The 19,919-nt window shown below is 39.5% G+C and overlaps 1 protein-coding gene across 4 annotated transcripts in view; it reads left to right on the forward strand.

The window, feature by feature from the left end:
* Nucleotides 1–2,054: 2,054 nt before the first annotated feature.
* LOC149168274 (uncharacterized) overlaps nucleotides 2,055–19,919 on the forward strand; it is a 101,632-nt gene continuing 83,767 nt past the window's right edge. The window contains exon 1 of one of the 4 annotated variants that reach the window (XM_089428207.1): nucleotides 2,055–2,341. The gene's annotated coding sequence lies outside the window, so the exon portion shown is untranslated. Of the gene's footprint in view, nucleotides 2,870–19,919 lie in introns of all 4 variants that reach the window. The other 3 variants (XM_089428206.1, XM_089428205.1, XM_089428204.1) reach the window with 3 other exon arrangements.

Here is a 19,919-nt window from a genome sequence, read left to right on the forward strand (position 1 = left end):
CAAACACGCAGCGCACAACATAGGCGCGTAGCGTAACACACAAACGCGCAACATAACACACAGGCGTGCCCTCCACAACACATGCGCGCAACGTTGACTTCAATCAAGTTTTGAGTGCCTTCTCGAAATCCAAATTGATCTCATGATAGCTCGTTGCAAAGATATTTCTCTTGGCTACACAATGGACCTATCAAACACTGAAAATGATCAAGTATAGCCCCTCAAAAACCAATTCTCCCAAGACTGGTAAAAAAGTGCAAAATGAGGGTGCAAAAATGAAGTGTGCTCTTGCAGGAAACTTTTGGAGGTCTTCCTCAACTCCAAATTGAGCTCGTAAGTCATGTGGACACTCCATCTAGGAGAAAAAATGATTTTCCCAAGGTCATTCTAGAAGTGCAACAACTGTATTTTTGACATTTCTCCCAAGCCATAACACCTGTGTAAAAACTAAAGGAGGTTTTTGTTCCTTGGCCTATGATGGACAAAAACCTCTTTCACTTTTGTAAAATTCATCTTTGTTTGGTCAGAAACATACTTTGAAGCAAAACCGGCCTTATGTGTGGCAAATGATTTGTCCCTTGGAATGACTTCTTGAAAAGGAGACATGATGTTTATGAACTGAAATGATCTCATATTTTCTGATATGACCTCCCTTATGTCTTCTCTGCTCAAATGTCTCTGATTCCATAGCCAACCCTAGCTCAGTGGGAGAGGAAATTAGGGTTTAGTGCTTGTGGAAAATGATGATTTAGGCACCCTTGGGAAAAGACAACCCCCTTTGGCATTCACTTAACCTTTTGAAACTTTACCCTTTCACTTATTTCCTTTGACAAATTGATCTTTTGATGGTTTGGCATCTTATGAACAATGAGTTAACTTGGGAACCTTGTACTTATTACATTTAAATGACATAAAATTACAAAATTAAAATTAAAAATATTACATTTGAACTCGAAATTACATGATGAAATAAGCATTTCTCTTTACAAATCATCTTCACATGGTGAAGAGATGTTATTTGATCACCCTTTACTTGTTGGTCTTATGCAATAGAATGGAGTTTTATTGGAACCTTGGAAACCCTAATGACCTAATGAAAACCTTACTAGATTGACCTTTGATGACGTGATTGATGTGATAGCATGATGTCATTAACTTTATGGATAATGGATACTCAACAATGTATGGAAGTGTGTCAGCAAGTAATCAAATTTGAGGGAGAGTGATGATTTTTTGATTTTAGGACTACCATCAGTGAGTGACTTTTGGAATGCAACCTAGTGGAATGACAAAATTTCTGAATGAGACCCTAATATGCAATGAAAAGAGGATTTTTGATCACTGATGGCAAGATGCAAACACTGACACTAACAAGCTATTGAATCAACCTAAACTTGTACACCAAAATGTATTTTGCTTCTCTTTTGAACCAAGTATGTTTTTAGCTTTGTTACAAAAATGACAACCTATCTTAAAAATAACAATGAAGAATGAGAGTAAGAGCTTACTTGTGAAGAAACTATCTTTATCTTTAATGAAATAACCCTTCCCATTAACATAACTCGTAAGATGAAAGTCCCTTTTCGAGAAAAGTAGGATGAAATGACCCTATTTGAGACGTGGGAACACCATCTTAAAGCTTGTGCCATCTCATTGCGGCAACCGATAAATCCCATGCTATCGGGCTTTAAATGAATATCAGCTGTAGATGCCCACCGTTCGATTTCGGCCTTAGCAAAATCGAACGGTCGGCATATACAACGGCCGTTCATTTAAAGCCTGATAGCATGGGAAATATGGCTCGCCTCTCATTGCAACCCTCGTAACAAGTCTTTGGAGGACAGATTCAAGGCCAAGGATAACAAACTAAGACCCTTGAATAAAAACCCAAGCAAGATACAAATTCTGTCACTCTTGATTCCGAAATAATGATTTTCTTTGTTATTGAGGTGGTCAAGGAAATTTCAGCTATTTTAATATGGGATACTTTGAAGATAAAACTTCTATGTTAATCTCGAATACCCTAGAAAAAGTCACACCATTGAGGTAAGGAATAATGCCCAATCTCTTGTAGGGAGAGGAATGCATGGACGTGAATGTAAAAATGATTGAACTCTTATTTTAACTCAAAATCGAGGCACTGCGCCGCTCTGGTGAGTCAGTGGGTCATCCAGAAGTTGCTGCCTGATCGGCTTCTAAATTCCAAAGGGAACACAATCGCGCAGCTCAATAGAGTGAGAGGACAAGGAGACGAAACCATTACGCAGGGAAAGACTAAGCGTACCAGCTGACCAGAGGTTTGGTATTTGCATGAACACGTTGACATTTTCACTCTGAAGAGGTATGATATAACGCAGGCTTCAATTTGTAGATGTTTTCATTGTGAATGCCGAGTGAAAACAATTTCTCGCCCTTTTGGCTAAGAAACCGCAATCGATCCGAGTGAATGCCGAGTGAATGATGCGCGCAGGATCGTGAAGCAAGCGAGCCGAGTGTGTGTGTTTGCCGGGATTTTTGTTGCCGGATCTATTCTTTGGGGTTTTCTGCAGGTTCAACGAGAAAGTCGACTGGCTGCTTCCGGGTCTTTCTTGCATTTGCAGGTACGCTGGAGAAGATTCGATGCAAGCGTCTCAAACCCCTTTCCATATAGCAGTGAGATAGCAGACAGGGGCAGCGGATAGCATAGTAGACATAGCAGACAGGGGGCAGCGGATAGCATAGCAGACAGAGGCAGCGGAAAACAGGCAGGCAGCGACAGCGGATAGCAGGCAGGCAGCGACAGGCAGAGTTCCCGGAGGAGGCAACGGATAGCAACAGCAGTGAGGAGCAAGGCAGAGACCGATTTCTACTGGCACGCCGTGAGGAATAGGTTGGGCCTCTACATCTTTCTCTCCTCTCTTTATTTTATATATATTGTGCTTGTCTATCTATCTTAAGCATGGGGACAAGAGGGTCCAATGAAGACAAAGAACTTGGTTTGGTGAAAAACAAGCAACCATGTAACCTAGAGTTAGGGAAACTTACCTCAGCTGGGTGTAAAACACCAAACATTTTCCAGAACCAAGCACTGTGTTCTGTTTCAAGGAGGTTTTATGAGGAAAGTTGGAGCATTCCTTGGATTCACCCTCTTCAAATTCCAGGTCTTACACCTAACATTTTGACAGAGAATGTAAGAGGGACAGGGTGTGTTTCATCTCATACATTTGGTACAAGTGAAAGACTGATATTTGTGAATGCAAAACAATACAAAGGGATTTTAAGGCGTAGACAAACTAAACAATTGAAACAGGCACAAAGAAGAAACTCACATGAATCTTACCAAAATCAACCAATAATAAGGCAACTTTCATTGTCAAAATGAACTCATTAGAGGAAGAGCAGGGAAGTCAAGGGGTGGATAAGGCAAAAGGTAAAGGGGTGCAGTCTAAGCAAGAGGAGTATAGGCTAAAGCAAGGAGAAAGTGAAACCTTAGCAGCAAACAAAGAAGAAAGCAGTAAGAACACATACAACCCCACAACCACTCTGCTTTTGTGGTCGTCGGAGCTTTATGTAAGTGAGCTCATGAACATGAAAAGAAGAATTGAGCTTATTGACTCAAAGGAGCTTATTGAGCTTATCGAGCTTATTTCAAAGATAAAAGAAATGTTAGCAGTTAGTTAGAAACTTGAAAAGGAAAACAAGGTTCTCAAAGAGCAGATAATAAATTTGCAAAACAATATGGAAAGAGGGCAGCAACAATTGATCGCTTTGAGACAAGAACTAGAGCAAACCAAGGTAGTTGAAAAAAAGGCTCGGAGGCAAGGAACGTTGGAAACACAAAACAAATAGAAGAATTTCAATGAACTTTGGCAAGCATGGAGTTGAGAGAAAACAAACTAAGACAACAAATGGAAGAGGCTAAATCTTGGGCACAAGTGGTAAAGGAACTATCAACTGAGCAAAAGGAAATCATGGAGAAGCAAATCAAGAGGCAAGTAAGAGAAGAAAAAGACAGGTAAGTCAAGGCTACAAATGTAATTATCAAAGGTTTGAAGGAATTTGGAGAGAAAGAGAGGACAAATATGCTGGTCAGGGACTTTCTCAAGGAAGAGTTGAAATGGCCAGGCTATATTCAACATCCAAATAGGATTGGCAGGAAAACAGAAACTGGAAGCTGCAAACATGTGAGAGTTATTTTGGTAAGTATAGAGGATAAGATGGCTATTCTAAAGAATAGAGGGATGTTTAGAGGTACTCATATTTACCTGGATGATGACTTGACATTTGAACAACAAGAAGAGCGAAGGAAGGAATGGGAGAAAGTGAAATCAGCAAGGGAGGCAAGGAAACATGCATGGCTAAAAAATGGGAAAGCTCAAATCAACGAGCATTTAATAAATCATAAATAGGGATTTGGGCCCCCAGGAATATCTAAACATGGTAAGTTGGAATTGTAGAGGTTATCCATGGAGGAGAGGACCGGGTTTGGGGCCCATAGCAGAAGGGAAAGACATCATTTTTCTTATGGAAACTCATGAGCATGAAGGTTGCAGGGTTCCAGAATTCGAGGGATACAATAAAATTTCAGTATGGAATAAAGAGATTGGAACAGGTAAAGGGCATGGAGGGATCACAATTCTAATAAGAGAAAGTTGGAGTGGAATTGTAAAAGTGGAAAAAGAGGACCCAAATAAGCAATTTATATGGCTTAATATAACAGATAACAATGCAACAATTAGGCTGGCTGCTTGTTACTTTGCTCCAAAAAATTCGAAATTCTACAAGAAGGCAAACTTAGATAGTGAAGACCCTTATGCTGCTCTAAAAAAAGACATTTTGCCTTCAAGACTTTGGGAGATATAGTTTTGGTCGGTGACTTTAATGCAAGGACAACAAACAATCAGTCTATGCAGTTAGGTAGTGATGAGAATAAGGACAACAATCCTCTTTGGCTAAATGAGAGTGAGGATCACACGTGGAAAAGGTCTTCTCAAGATGGAAAAGGGAGTGTTTCACACTTTGGTGCTGAATTGTTAGGCTTATGTAGCCTCTATGACATGGTCATTTGCAATGGCATGAAAGCTTGGCCTAGATCCGGTGACATTACATGTAAAACTTACAATGGTCAAAGTGTGGTGGATTATGTGATTTGCTCCCAGAGCTTTATTTCTAATTTGTCAGAGTTCAATATTGGAGCTTGTCCTATTGAGTTGAAATTGGATCATATGCCTCTGTATTAAGTTGGGCATGCACACAAGTGGGATGCAGGTAGAGCAAAACCAACATAGACAGAAGAAAGTTCATGCAAATGGTAGTCACTATGAATCAAGAAAATCAAGAGCTCTTTGCTGCTGCTTTGGAACATCAATTTTAGGTGGCAAAAGTCAACTTAGAAAGTAAAGAGGACAGTGCAATAACAAGTATGTGACTTCAAGAAGGAATGAATTAATTTCTTTGGGAAAACTTAATCCCGAAAGCTTTTGAAGGGAATTACAATTGCTTTGGAACATCAATTTCAGGTGGCAAAAGTCAACTTAGAAAGTAAAGAGCACAGTGTAATAACAGGTATGTGACTTCAAGAAGGAATGAATTAATTTCTTTGGGAAAACTTAATCCCAAAAGATTTTGGAGGGAATTACACAAAAGAAACAACAAATGGATAATAATATCTCGGCTATTCAATGGTTAGAGTATGCAAAGCTTCTTTACAAGAGAGAACAAGAGAGAAGTAGCCCTCCCATAATCAACACTTCAACTGAGTTATTTTCATTAGAAGATGTCAAGCATGGTATAAAAAAGTTAGCAAATGGTAAAGCTCAAGACATTGATGGATTGCAAGTAGAATTTTTAAAGTGGGGGGTTGAAACCTTGGCTCCGATTATTAAAAAGATCTTCAACATCGTCACACACAGCAGATTTCCAACTGAATGGACAACTAGTGTTGTTATCCCCCTGTACAAAGTGGAGACATTAAGCTTCCTTCAATTACCGCACTATTATGGTTAATCCTCTTTTTGGAAAGTTATTTGGAAGCATGGTGGAGCATAGAATTAGTAGTTGGGCAGAAAAGGAAGGTAAAAGAGCAAAAGGACAGGCTGGTTTTAGGCCGCGACATTCTACCATTGATCATTGTATCACTCTTAGGCATTTCATAGAAAAAGTATGGGACATATAGGGTGAGGAGGCCTTTTGTTGCTTTGTTGATTTCAAGAAAGCTTTTGACACTGTTCCTAGAGACAAGCTTTGGAGAAGGATGGAAGAGATCGAAATTCCAAGCGAATATAGGGCAGCTGTTCATAAGCTCTACGAGAAAGTTAGAGCTAAAATCAGAACTAAGGAAGGCTTTTCTGAATGCTTTGGTAGTGACATTGGGGTCAAGCAGGGGTGCCCTCTTTCCCCCACATTGTTTGGCTTATATATTGATAAGCTGGAAGAATGGTTAAGCAGTAACAGTGGGGAGGGTATTCAGTTAGCAGGTTATGTGGTGAGACTTCTCTTGTATGCTGATGACCTTATCCTAATTGCGAAATCGGTTCATGGTCTAAGACAACATTTGAAGGCCTTAGAGCTCTTTTCTGAAGAGGTTGGGATGCAAGTAAACATTAGCAAAACCAAGATCATGATCTTCTCCTTGAAGAGGAAAAAACAACAGGTTAATTTTATTTTTGAGGGGAAACCCTTGGAAATTGTGGAAGAATACAAGTATCTAGGAATTGATTTTCACAACAGGATCAATTGGGAGACATGTAGAGCTAAAAGGATTCAAGGGGGATGGAGAGCCTTTTACCTTCTGCAGAACAGATGCAGGAAAGTAAAATTATGGGACTAGAAGACCAAGAAAACTCTTTTTGGGTTGTTGGTTACATTGGCTGTACTCTATGGATGTGAAGTTTGGGGGAGTAATATGTCAGACCACAAGTGGAGGCAATTAGAAAGAATTCAAAAGCACGTAATCACTAATAATTTCAAAGTCAAATCAACGGTTCCTTCTGAGATCTTGCTAACTGAGTCTGATTTATTTTTGATGGAGGTTGAGGTGGTTTTTCGCTTGTTAGTTACTTAAAAAAGGTTGAAGGCATGGATGAGCATCACTGGCCTAAAATAGTTGTTGCAGAGGAGTTAACAAGGAGGAAGAAAACTTGGGGGAAACAAAATGACAGTGGGGCATTAAGTGGCAAGATTTTCCTAACTCTAAAAATGAAGTTAAAAGATGGGTGCTTGAAAAATTCAGGACTACCATGTGGGAAAAACGGATTAGTCAAAAAAAATGTCTATATGTCAAAGATTTCAAGCCCGACATGGTCTCATGATGAAAAGATATATCTAGGTGCCAAAATCATGGGAAAGGCTAGATTATTAATATCACGTTTGAGGATTGGGTCTCATCATCTCAGATGTGAAACAAGTAGATGGACAACTCCAAAAGAAGAGTGGGAAGAAAGAATCTGCATCTTTTGTAGGAAAGGAGAGGTTGAAACAGAATGGCACTACATCATGGATTGTCCGGCTTATGAGGATATTCGTAATCAGTTTAAAAGCATTCTGAAGGTGGATTGAAGCTGTTTGAGGAAGTGAGGCTTATCAAAACTGCAAACTTCTTGGTCAAGATTCTAGGTCCTTTAGACCGCTTGGTTTGGTGGACGTCATTAAAATCTCTTCATTAATTCATTCTTCCTTCATTTGTTATCTAATTAGAAAAAGTTGTGTGTATGGTTCAAAAGAAAACACTAAGCCAACTTAGAAAGTGAAAGTATTTATTGCAAAATAATGAATTTTCTTCAATAAAATCATAAGCTCTATACATTTTTCTACTATCTTAGAGAAAAAAAGTGTCCATTGTGAACACAATTGCAACATTACCTTAAATGATATCCCAATCACCATTTTGGAATCTTGGGAGGAAGTGGGTAGGACGAAAAGTCCTGTAAAAAAGCTAAGTTGCTTCATAAGAGAAGTGGGTAGATGCAAATTTTGTAGCAACTTACTTCGTAGGTTTGTCATTGTGGGCAGGCTACAATGTGGGCCGTAGAGTTGAGATCAATCTTAGATGAGGATTTGACTGTATGAGCCGACGCTTTCTCAGAAGTGGGAAAACATTATATTTTGACCTAGCTACGTGGATATCCATATTGCGAGCCTAACTATGATGATATATCTAATAAGTTTCCAACATGTGCTTGCTGTTAACACTTGCAGGGTAGATCAACCCTCAATGTCTTATCCCCACAATTTGATGTTTTTGGTTATTTATATAATAGCTAGCTAAGATCATTGCAAAACAACTATTTTATTTATGCACAGAGGTGAATCTAATGTAAGGTCTTGTGATAGAAGCATCAATGCCTTAAAGACTTCACATGAGATACTCTAACTTGAGAGGTAACCTGATTATACACATACATGGACAAGATTACAGACAAGAATAAGCATGTGCCATGGACAAAGTTTTCTTTCATTGATGCTTTAGGGGACGCCATTGGTCCAGGTAAATGGACAATCTTCATGTTATTGCACCATTTTACTTGTGCAATGTCCATTCAGATAAATCTCATACGAGATTTTGTAATGGAGGCATTGATACCTTGACCTAAGATTCTCTAGTTTGAGAGGTAACCCGAGGATGCACGTGGAGATGATTATGACTAGGAAAATGATCGACAATTCTTTCCTTATCGACAACTCTTTCCTTTGCTGATGCATTATAGGGTACTATCGGTCCATGTGAATGCATAGTTTTGATCCTTAACGTCAAAGCTCACTGGCTTGAATAATAATGATGTTGCTGATCATTGCCTCACCCCCCCTACCCCCAACACACACACACACACATATATTACATAAATTTTGGTCCAATTTATATCAACGAATTCTAGTTATCCAAGTGTTTCTCAAGTCTGCAATCATATGTAGTCACCATTTATTGCAATTTGTATTGGTGGTTGGTATTCTTGAGTCTTGACCTCAAGTTTGCTGCCTTGCAGAGAACATTGCCACAATTTGTGGTCTTTCTAACCCTAAATTTTTGACCATGTTACCTCCCTTGCTTATTGATTGTATTGTATCTTGCAATGTCGCGTGTCAAAAATGGTATTCTCAAGCTTATCCTCCTCTTATGATGAGCTGTCTTATCTGTAGGTTGCTATGTGCTAGATGCTACTTATAGGGAGTTTTTAGTCAATGTGAATGTTGATATGGCATCAATGAACCTTCTATATTATTTGGATCTAGATGCTGAAGTCATCCTCTGTGGTTGGCCACTACTGAGGGCAAAATAATTTTTAGTTAGTTTTTAGTGACTAAGTTGTTTCAGCTACATTTATATGCCTAACAAAGTGGTCTCAATATCAATTCCTGAGCATGGCCGAATCCCATATGTCTTCATCCCCTTTCCTTGCTGATTAATGTTATGCTTTTCTGTTAAACTCTGTGTAAGACCTTTACAAAATTCGATCTCTAACTTCGAAAATAGATGTTAAAATTGGCAACTAGGGCCAAACTCCATATGGGTCACCTTATTTATGGCGGCTGATATTTTTCTTGGATTCCTCTCTTGGAGAGGTGTAGGATTGATCTAAAGATCACCCGATTCCGACATGTATATATGGAGATATGAATTTATTTATATTATTGACAATTTGTCAAGGTCGACCAACAAGCAAAACATGCATTTTTACCCCCACTTCATCCTCAACGTGGCATATAAAAGGAGGAGACCTCATGGCATTATTTCACCATCTCATCCTCTCACATCTATTTCTCCTCACTTGTTTGGGTACGCAGATCTGGGGCAACATCTCTCACATGTGCAAAGGAAGAAGGAGGACATTCTGGTTAGGGCAGCGTTGACCAAGTTTGACCGAGGTGCAAAAGTGCTGTTTTGGACAACGTTGACCAGCGTTGACCTCTCCTTGTTTGTGGATTGGGTAAGGTTGCCTCTTCTTGGTAGGCCGCAGTTCTGGACACAATTTTCAAGGCCACTTTGATGATGCGTTGACCAATGTTGACTATCCTAGGGTTGGCCGCAGGCTTGACTGTAGTTGACCAACGTTTGATTGGGATTTTTGGGCTGATACATCTCGTTGTTGAAGGTCGAGTTAACTGAGCTTATTTGGAGGTAAAATCTGACTTGTTTGACTAGCGTTGACTTTGCTGGTTAGGGTTTGCTGTTGCTGTCATAAAATATCAGATTTGTATATTTGTACTATCTCTCTCTCTCTCTGCTGAACTATTGATGATTATAAGAAGAATTGATCAAGGTTTTCCCCACATTGGGGTTTGTCCCTGGCTGGTGCCACATCTTGTGTCCTCTTGTCTTGGCTTATCTTCTACTGTTTATGTTTTTGTTCTATCTGCATTTTACTATCATGCTGATGTGATTGCTAAACTGGATATTGATATCGAGCTAATAAAGAAATTGAAGTAAATTGCTCTTAAGCATAGAACATACCAAAAATTTACAGTAGAGGACAAAGAGGAGAAATAGAAAAGAAGTTGAAAGAATATATGTCCCTTTTACAGTTCTTGTGAATATTTTTTTAGTAAATCTTTAGGTTGTCATTGCAGAGATTAATGTTTGAACTTTCATCCATCATGCTCTCTGCATCAATAAACATTTGGCAGTTGTATGTTAAATACATTGCTTGGACAGGTAAAAATTTGTTTGTGGGGGTCTTTGAAAGATTTTTTAGAGGACAAGGGCAAGGGCAATAAATGTGTGAGATATTGCGATGAAGGATAAATACACTGTCTTAACGTTCGGGATGCCTCTATTCCTATACTTGCAACATCATTTTTTCTCTTTTTATCCTCGTCTATTTGTCGAGATCCTATTGGCGCTTTTTACTTTCCTACTTGGGTTATTGCCCATGATGCGACTAACAAAATCCCTACTGGGTACTGATCCTTGTGGCAACGCCTGTGGAACGGGCGAGGTCTCACCTGAGGAACCTAAGGGGCGCTGTGAGAAATAGATTTCTGCAGCTAGAAGGGAAATGAGAATCTATTTTGGGCTATCGTTCTACCACACATATGCTCTAGTTTGCATATAAAATCCATTTACCGTTATTTGTGGCATATGCCTAACATTATTATCAACAAAAATTTAAAGAAGGGGTGCACCAATTACTCTTAACAAGACATTTTATCCATTCAACCATGATTATCACATATAAATACTGCTCATAAAGGTAATCATCATGCAAATACAGAACAACAACAAGCAAAACTCCAACCATTATTCTAATTTCTTATTACCAAAAAGTGCCAAATGCAATACATTTGCCGTTACCACAAAGTTCCCCATGGCTTACTGACTAAGTTCAGCATTACAAAGTTACAGACTTAGAACAATACCCAAATGATTCATTAGCCAACTGACAAAACTAACTAACCAACCAACCCCAATCCCGTTGACTTCTGTCAATTTATTGATCCGTAAAGTGCCGTGGATATTCCACTGGACAGTTCGTCACAACAAATTTGATAATATTATATTAAAAATAGGAAATTCTACACTTTTACAATTTTATTAGATTTTTGGATGTGTAGATTTATTGTTAATAGTGCATGCATGCAAATAAAACTTATGCAAAAAATAGAGAACGACAAACTAAAAGATCACACACATATTAGACACAAGATTTGCTCTGGGAAACCCTTTCGGGATAAAAATCCAGCTGGAAGGTGAGGCCGCTTTGCTCTCTTTCTCTGATGGAAATCTAGTTGCAAGTACAAAGAAGTAATGGCGTGTGGCCTATGGGCTGCTACAGTGCACAAATCCTCTCTGTTTGCTCTACCTCCTATCCCTCTTGGCTATCTTTGTTCAACTATGGAACAAATGCAATCGAAAGAATGGAATGCCTCTTCTTCCTAGTGGCCCTGTTATAACACAACCCGATAGCCTACTAATGATTAGGTTTGACTACCTCAACTCTTAGCCAGAGTTACAATATAGACTCTTCTAGAGTCTTTTACACCATAATCACGTGGCTACTCATTTTTCCATGAATAATGGGAGCTGACATGACATCCTCCCGAATTATGGTTGTGAAAATAGGAAGATCAACTTCTAAGTGGCATAACTTTCACATACGGACTCCGATTGAAGCGCTTCTTGTGTCGTTGGAAAGACCTTTGTGTGTAGAATAATAGGAAAAGGTGCAACATTAAAGCGACAAAGTTTTACCCCTAAAAAACGTCGTTCGATGCCTCAAAATGCTTTCGAAAGGTTTCAGACCCTATTTTGCCAAACAAGGTCCCCCCGGTAAAAGCGGCCTCGTGAGTTGATTCCTCCACTTTTTCCACTCTGAATGCATCGAAATGGATGACAAGCAATATAATGATCCAATCTGGATCACACCTCCCTGTTTTCAGAGGCTTTTGGTCCCCTAAAGCTTATACTAAATTAGGTGAGGAAATTTTTCCTCCACCTTCTCTTTGGTCTACCATTTAGCTTTGCCTGGAAGTTGTCCTTTCAACCCAATCTGCCAAAGGTCATGCTGCCCTTGCCTTGTAGTTCTAAACCTCTTTTGCAAAACTGTATCCTCTGTCAACTCTGCTTGAGCATCCGGTGCCAAATTCTCCACAGAAGGTAGGACTTGTTCCTTTTCTTGTTCTAGCATTGAAGGCTCATAGAGTTTTAGATTCTCTACATTCACAACTAAGTAAATGCGCATATATGGTGGTAAATTGAGTCGATAGGCATTAACACCCACCTTTTCCATTATCTTGAAGGGAACATACCTTAGAGCCTTGATTTTCTTGCTAGGCCCATGTAGTCATTCCTTGTTCAACTGTAGCCATACTCTGTCTCCCACCTTGAATGATTTCTCTATTCTATGTTGATCATGCTTGGCCTTATATTTCTCCTGTGACTTCTGCCATGTCTCTTGTACCTGTAGATGGATCCATCTGATATTTTGAATTTTCTATAAAATTTTCAGCCCTCAAGGCGTCTCCTATAAGATCTTCCCTCATTCCTCCTTGCTGCCCATATGCAATGTCCAAAGGTGAAGGCGAAAAATATCCAAATCAGGTTTCAAATGGGGACTTTCCTGTAGAAGTGTGGACTGCTCTATTGTAAGAATGTTGTATATATAAGAGATTTTGATCCCAGGTATTTAGATGCTTCTGGTTGTATCCTCTTAGGAGCTGCACCAAAGTCCCATTGACTACTTCTGTCTGTCCGTTTGTTTGTGGATGGAATGCTGTAGATATCTTCAACTTCGTGTCCATATTCTCCCACAATGTAGTCTAGAATGCACTGAGTTGTATCCTTGTCTGAAATGATGCTCCTCGGTATCCCAAAGTGCACCCACACTTGTCCAAACTCCAAAGAACAAGTTTGCTTCTTGCCCATTGATGGTCTTTTTATAGGGCACCATAACACACATCTTGCTAAACTTGTCAGCTACAATGAACAGGTAATCATGTCCCTTCCTAAGTGGCATAACTTTCACATACGGACTCCGATTGAAGCGCTTCTTGTGTCGTTGGAAAGACCTTTGTGTGTAGAATAATAGGAAAAGGTGCAACATTCAAGCGACAAAGTTTTACCCCTAAAAAACGTCGTTCGATGCCTCAAAATGCTTTCGAAAGGTTTCAGACCATATTTTGCCAAACAAGGTCCCCCCGGTAAAAGCGGCCTTGTGAGTTGATTCCTACACTTTTTCCACTCTGAATGCATCGAAGTGGATGACAAGCAATATAATGATCCAATCTGGATCACACCTCCTTGTTTTCGGAGTCTTTTGGTCCCCAAAAGCTTATACTAAATTAGGTGAGGAAATTTTTCCTCCACCTTCTCTTTGGTCTACCATTTAGCTTTGCCTGGAAGTTGTCCTTTCAACCCAATCTGCCAAAGGTCACGCTGCCCTTGCCTTGTAGTTCTAAACTGCTTTTGCAAAACTGTATCCTCTGTCAACTCTGCTTGAGCATCCGGTGCTAAATTCTCCACAAAAGGTAGGACTTGTTCCTTTTCCTGATCTAGCATTGAAGGCTCATAGAGTTTCAGATTCTCTACATACACAACTGAGTAAATGCGCATATATGGTGGTAAATTGAGTCGATAGGCATTAACACCCACCTTTTCCATTATCTTGAAGGGAACATACCTTAGAGCCTTGATTTTCTTGCTAGGCCCATGTAGTCATTCCTTGTTCAACTGTAGCCATACTCTGTCTCCCACCTTGAATGATTTCTCTATTCTATGCTGATCATGCTTGGCCTTATATTTCTCCTGTGACTTCTGCCATGTCTCTTGTACCTGTAGATGGATCTATCTGATATTTTGAATTTTCTATAAAATTTTCAGCCCTCAAGGCGTCTCCTATAAGATCTTACCTCATTCCTCCTTGCTGCCCATATGCAATGTCCAAAGGTGAAGGCGACAAATATCCAAATTAGGTTCCAAATGGGGACTTTCCTGTAGAAGTGTGGACTGCTCTATTGTAAGAATGTTGTATATATACGAGATTTTGATCCCAGGTATTCAGATGCTTCTGGTTGTATCCCCTTAGAAGCTGCACCAAAGTCCCATTGACTACTTCTGTCTGTCCGTTTGTTTGTGGATGGAATGCTGTAGATCTCTTCAACTTCGTGTCCATATTCTCCCACAATGTAGTCTAGAATGCACTGAGTTGTATCCCTATCTGAAATGATGCTCCTCGGTATCCCAAAGTGCACCCACACCTGTCCAGACTCCAAAGAACAAGTTTGCTTCTTGCCCATTGATGGTCTTTTTATAGGGCACCATAACACACATCTTGCTGAACTTGTCAGCTACAATGAACAGGTAGTCATGTCCCTTCCTAGTTGTTGGTAAACCTCCCACAAAGTACATGGAAATGCTTTCCTAAGGATGAGTGGGTACAGGTAAGGGATGATATAGACCCTGTTTCTTGTTGCTAGGCTTGTTAGTACAACAAAACATGCATCCTTTTATGAACCTGGCTACCTGCTCTTGCATCCTGGGCCAATACACATACCTTTGCAAGTTGGCCACGATCTTCCCTACACCAAAGTGCCCTGCAACCTTGGAGGTGTGAGCCTGTCTAATCAGCTGCAATCACTCACCTTTAGGAACACATATTAGAGTAACCCATCCTAGATATGGTAGTCAACAGTGCTCTTGCTATCGCCATCGTGCACATGACTCTGACTCTGTGACTATTGATACAGCTCCTTGAAGTCCTCATCCTTTTAATATGCCTCTTTGTATGCATCATGAGTAAATGGCTCCATGTGCATAAGAGTACCACAATTGTGATATTTGATGTGGGTGGCCTTGAAAGCATGTCAACTAACTTGTTTGTGTTGCCCTTCTTGTACTTGATCACCAAATGAAACTGCTGTAGAAACCCCCATCCACTTGTAATGCTTGGTCTGCTGTAGCTTACTCTGGGCCTGCAATTACTGTAATGGCTAGTGATCTGTGTGGATTACTGTCTTCTGTCCCATCAGATAGTGCTTCCACTTTGTCACACCTTGCACCAGGGCATAGAGCTCCTAATCGTAGTTAGGGTAGTTAAGAACTGCCCCTTAAAGTACTTCATAATGGTAGCATACATACCTTCCTCCATGCATCAAGGAAACTCCCATAGCATAACCACTCCCATTTGTCTCCACTTCAAGGGTTGTTGCAAGTTTGGTAATGCCAAAATTGGTGCTTGAATGATCTTCTTTAGCTCCTCGAAAGCCCTCTGCTGACCCTTTTCCCACTGGAAACTCTTGCCACTTGCTGTTATGGCATGGAGTAGTGCTGCTACCACTGAAAACGTCCTCAGGTACTAAGCTTCCCCAACGAAACTCCTGACCTCAGAAACATTAGTAGGCATCGACCATTTCATGATGGCCTCCATCTTGACACGATCTATCTTTAGCTCTCCTCCATTGATCACATACCCCAGATACACCAAACACTGCTGTGCAAACTCACATTTCTTGAGATTTGCTAGCAGTTGGTGCTTCTTTAATGTTTCCAACATCTGCAACAAATGAGAGATGTGCTCTTCCTAGGTAGTACTATATATCAGTATATCATCAAAGTAGACAATAACAAATGAATTATAAAAGGACACAATACACCATTCATTAATCTCATAAATGTATCCGGTGCATTACATAGGCCAAATGGCATGACTAACCACTCATACAAACCCTGTTTGGTTTTGAAGGAAGTCTTCCAAGTATCTTCTTCTTTGCCTCGAACTTGGTGGTATCCAGACTTTAACTCTAGCTTGGTGAAGTATTTTGCTTGTTGCAACTTGTTGTGGCCCAAATTGTATAGGTGAATGCGACAACGACTCAAGGCAGGGGCTGTCACTCTGATCCTTGCCCTCTCCATTCTAATTGTCTCCCTACATAAGGCTATGGGGGGTGGTCCCTATGAATGTGAGGATGGAAGGCCTGTCGGGAATCGACAAGTGCGGGAGGCATAACTGAATGGCCTAGAAACTTGTTTAATAATGATTAACAAGTTTAATTATTAGCATGATTTGATTATATTATTTAAGAGACCAGTGCCTTATGGAGTCAAATCACTTGCAAAGTATAAATTAGTTACCAAGTCATCGGATGAACAGTTGCTGGTTAGGATGCACACTATTCTATATGTTGTGATGCGACACCTAAAACTAAGTGAGAACGCAAACTCTTGGTTACTTTTAGATTAATTACCCATCTAAGTGCAGGAGGCATAACTGAATGGCCTAGAAACTTGTTTAATAATGATTAACAAGTTTAATTATTAGCATGATTTGATTATATTATTTAAGAGACCAGTGCCTTATGGAGTCAAATCACTTGCAAAGTATAAATTAGTTACCAAGTCATCGGATGAACAGTTGCTGGTTAGGATGCACACTATTCTATATGTGATGCGACACCTAAAACTAAGTGAAATGCAAACTCTTGGTTACTTTTAGATTAATTACCTATCTAAGTGAATCCTTTCTCTCATCTATTTTGAAGCTACTCTCAAGTGTAGGTTGTAGAGAGAAACGTAGGAGAAGATAACAAAGGCTATATTAACGATACCTCCCCTGGAGTTCTAACCACCTGATGACTCCGGCGTTGCAGAGACTGTGGCTCTGACGACTGCAAGGTCACTGTGTTAACCACAAGTGAGGGTCTAGTCTTGCAAGTTGGATGAGAAAGGTGGTCCTATCATCTTTCAACCAAGCTTATGCTTGGAGGTAAATTAATTAATGCAATGCTATTCCTAAAATGCAAGTGCAAGATGAGTGATTAGCCTTAGGTGAGATTGTTAAATGTTTTAAGTACTTTAAGACAAATTATCCCAAAAAGTATCTGATTTAGAGCAATGGAAAGAAAGTACTTAACAATTACAAGGACAATCTTCACCAAAAGCAATGCTTAATGAACTTAATTACAATATCCAATGCTAAGTCGAGTGTGAGGCGATTCAAGATTAACAATCTCACAATTGCTTATGAAATGACAATAAATGTAAAGTGCACAAGTCCAATGTTCCTCTTAACAATGTTAATGTGTGAATTTAGACAATATCAATCCTTCAACAAGATATTCAACACAATTGACAATTCTTGAGATTACTTAGATTGACTTTAAGATACTCTTATCACAATATAGAGATCAATTAAGTGCTTTAAGAGTGAGTTAAAATATTGCAAGATTATGATTTTAGATATGATGCTCACTTGCAACACAATAAGTTAGTGCTCTTAAGTAAATTTACAAGAAATGATAATTCCACTATGACAATGAAAAGCAATGTAACTACTTATCCAATAGCCAATTTCGATGATAGCAATGACAAGTGAAAGTATTCCTTTGAAACCAACATCACAAATGCTAGCAATCCTTTAGACAATGTACTAATGCTTTTCAACATCAATGAGAGGAAGAGAGCTAAACATCCAAAAATGACAATGTAGGAATGCTTGCAACTCAGAATATTACTCTTTAGTTTATGCTAATGATATTAATGGAGAAAGAGCAGACTTATTTAGGGTAGCAAGTTAATCTTATGCAAGAAATGCTAATTCAATCCAAGTAAACCAATTTTAGAGCCTTTATCTTCTTATTGAGAATATTGACTTAATGAGAGCACATGTATCTTATCACTTAGATGAGATTGCTAACAGTGAATGCTTATGCATGCAAGAGTGCAATGAGATGCAAGAGATGACAATGAAATGCAAGATGAGGCAGCCAAGGAATGATCACAACAATCCACCCAAAACACAAGAGACACCAAGCAATTAGCAAGCCCAACAAATGCAAATGCTTTCCCAATGATATGAGATGATTTATTAATTAGTTTTATGGCACTGTTATCTGTTTATATCATTGTTGTAGGTGACTTATCAAACCTTGAAATTCAAAACACTATCCTCCAAATTTCACTTGTAAGGCACCAATATAACCACAAGATCAATGTTTATTGCTTTAAGTGAATAATTAATGAGTTTAGGATTGTTTTAGGTGTATTTATGTCATGAACATACCATTGTCAACAATATCTGTAGATGGAATAAGGATGAGAGAGAAGGGATAGAGGGTCAAACCACTAGGCCCAATGGCCTTGATTGATGATTGGTGAGGTTGCTAGAAGTCTTCCAATGGACTTATCCACCTGCGAGCACAAGTATTAGCTCCAAAACCACTTGGGGTGCCTGTAAAACAAAGTGTTAGTGGCAAAAAAAATCCAATGCTTACCCAATCAATGAGAAAATTGAGGCAAAGGAGGATGGATTAGGGCCTAAAAAGGCAACAACTTAGGTTTCAAGGCCAAAAATGGCCTGCGGCTCAAGGGAAAAAGCCCAATAAGGGTTGCCGAGAGGGATTAGAGGTCCTCAATGCCCATGGCACAAGAGATCAAGGCCAAAAATGGCCTGCAGCTGCTAGAGGAGGCCCAAGTAGGGCTGCTGCAAGAGTATGAGAGGCCAATAGGCCTACGACACTCGAAGGAAAAACCAAACAAGGCAACGACTCACCAAAAGGGAAGAAATGGGGTTGCGACATGGGTAACAAAAGCTTTCTCTAGGCCTTGGGGGCCTCAAAACAAAATCGGACCCCGACAAAAGACGAGAAGTTAGAGAAAACTCAAAAATTTGCCCACAAAATTCATAAGAATTACCTCTTAGGGCGAACGACTCCCCTTCTTGGCTAAGCATTGAGCTTGGAGGATGGCTATAGGCTAGATCTTGCCTTCTTGGGCTTAGATCTACCTCAAAAACCCAACGGTTTTGCTCAAGGAAGTTGGACGTCTCACTTGGAGGAGAGAAACCCCACAAACACTAGCCTTAGGCTAGTCTCTCCATAAAAGATTCGATCTCTTTGATGGTTTGAGAAATTCACCCGCACAAATGAATAAAACGATTTCCAAAAAACCCCAATATATACAAAAAATAAAAAAATCCCAAACCCCAAGTACTATACAAAATTTAAAATTTAAATACAAGGGTTAGAAAATTTATTTTACAAGTATATACAATATCTACAAAATTTAAATTTACAAGCTTTGATTAGCAGATAAATTCTTTATAGCACAAGAGAAAGGGATTGAGAAATTATTTATAGACAAGATGGTATATTTGAAATACAAGAAGATCTTGATGTTGAAACTGATCTTGCTGATGACCTAAGGAGCGCATGGACCCCTTGGATCCTCCTCCATGTGATCCCCCTGCTAGAAAGAGGCCATTATGGCTTCAAAACACTCTTCAAGATGCTGATAAACATGCTGCTCCCAGAGAAACCTTCAGTGAAAGCAAGAAATCATGTCAGTTCCAGGGATATGTTGTAGCCATGAGCAACATTATTCAAATTGAACCATGCTCTTTTGAAGAAACTGTGAAAGATCAAGTGTGGAAAGACACAATGGATGAATAATATGAGTCCATCATTCATAATGATGCATGGGAAGTAGTTCCAAGACCCTAAGGTAAATCTATCAT

Source organism: Pinus tabuliformis, chromosome 4_2, assembly GCF_031772625.1.
Source record: "Pinus tabuliformis cultivar Carrire ecotype Pingquan chromosome 4_2, CPIR1, whole genome shotgun sequence".
NCBI lineage: Eukaryota > Viridiplantae > Streptophyta > Pinopsida > Pinales > Pinaceae > Pinus > Pinus tabuliformis.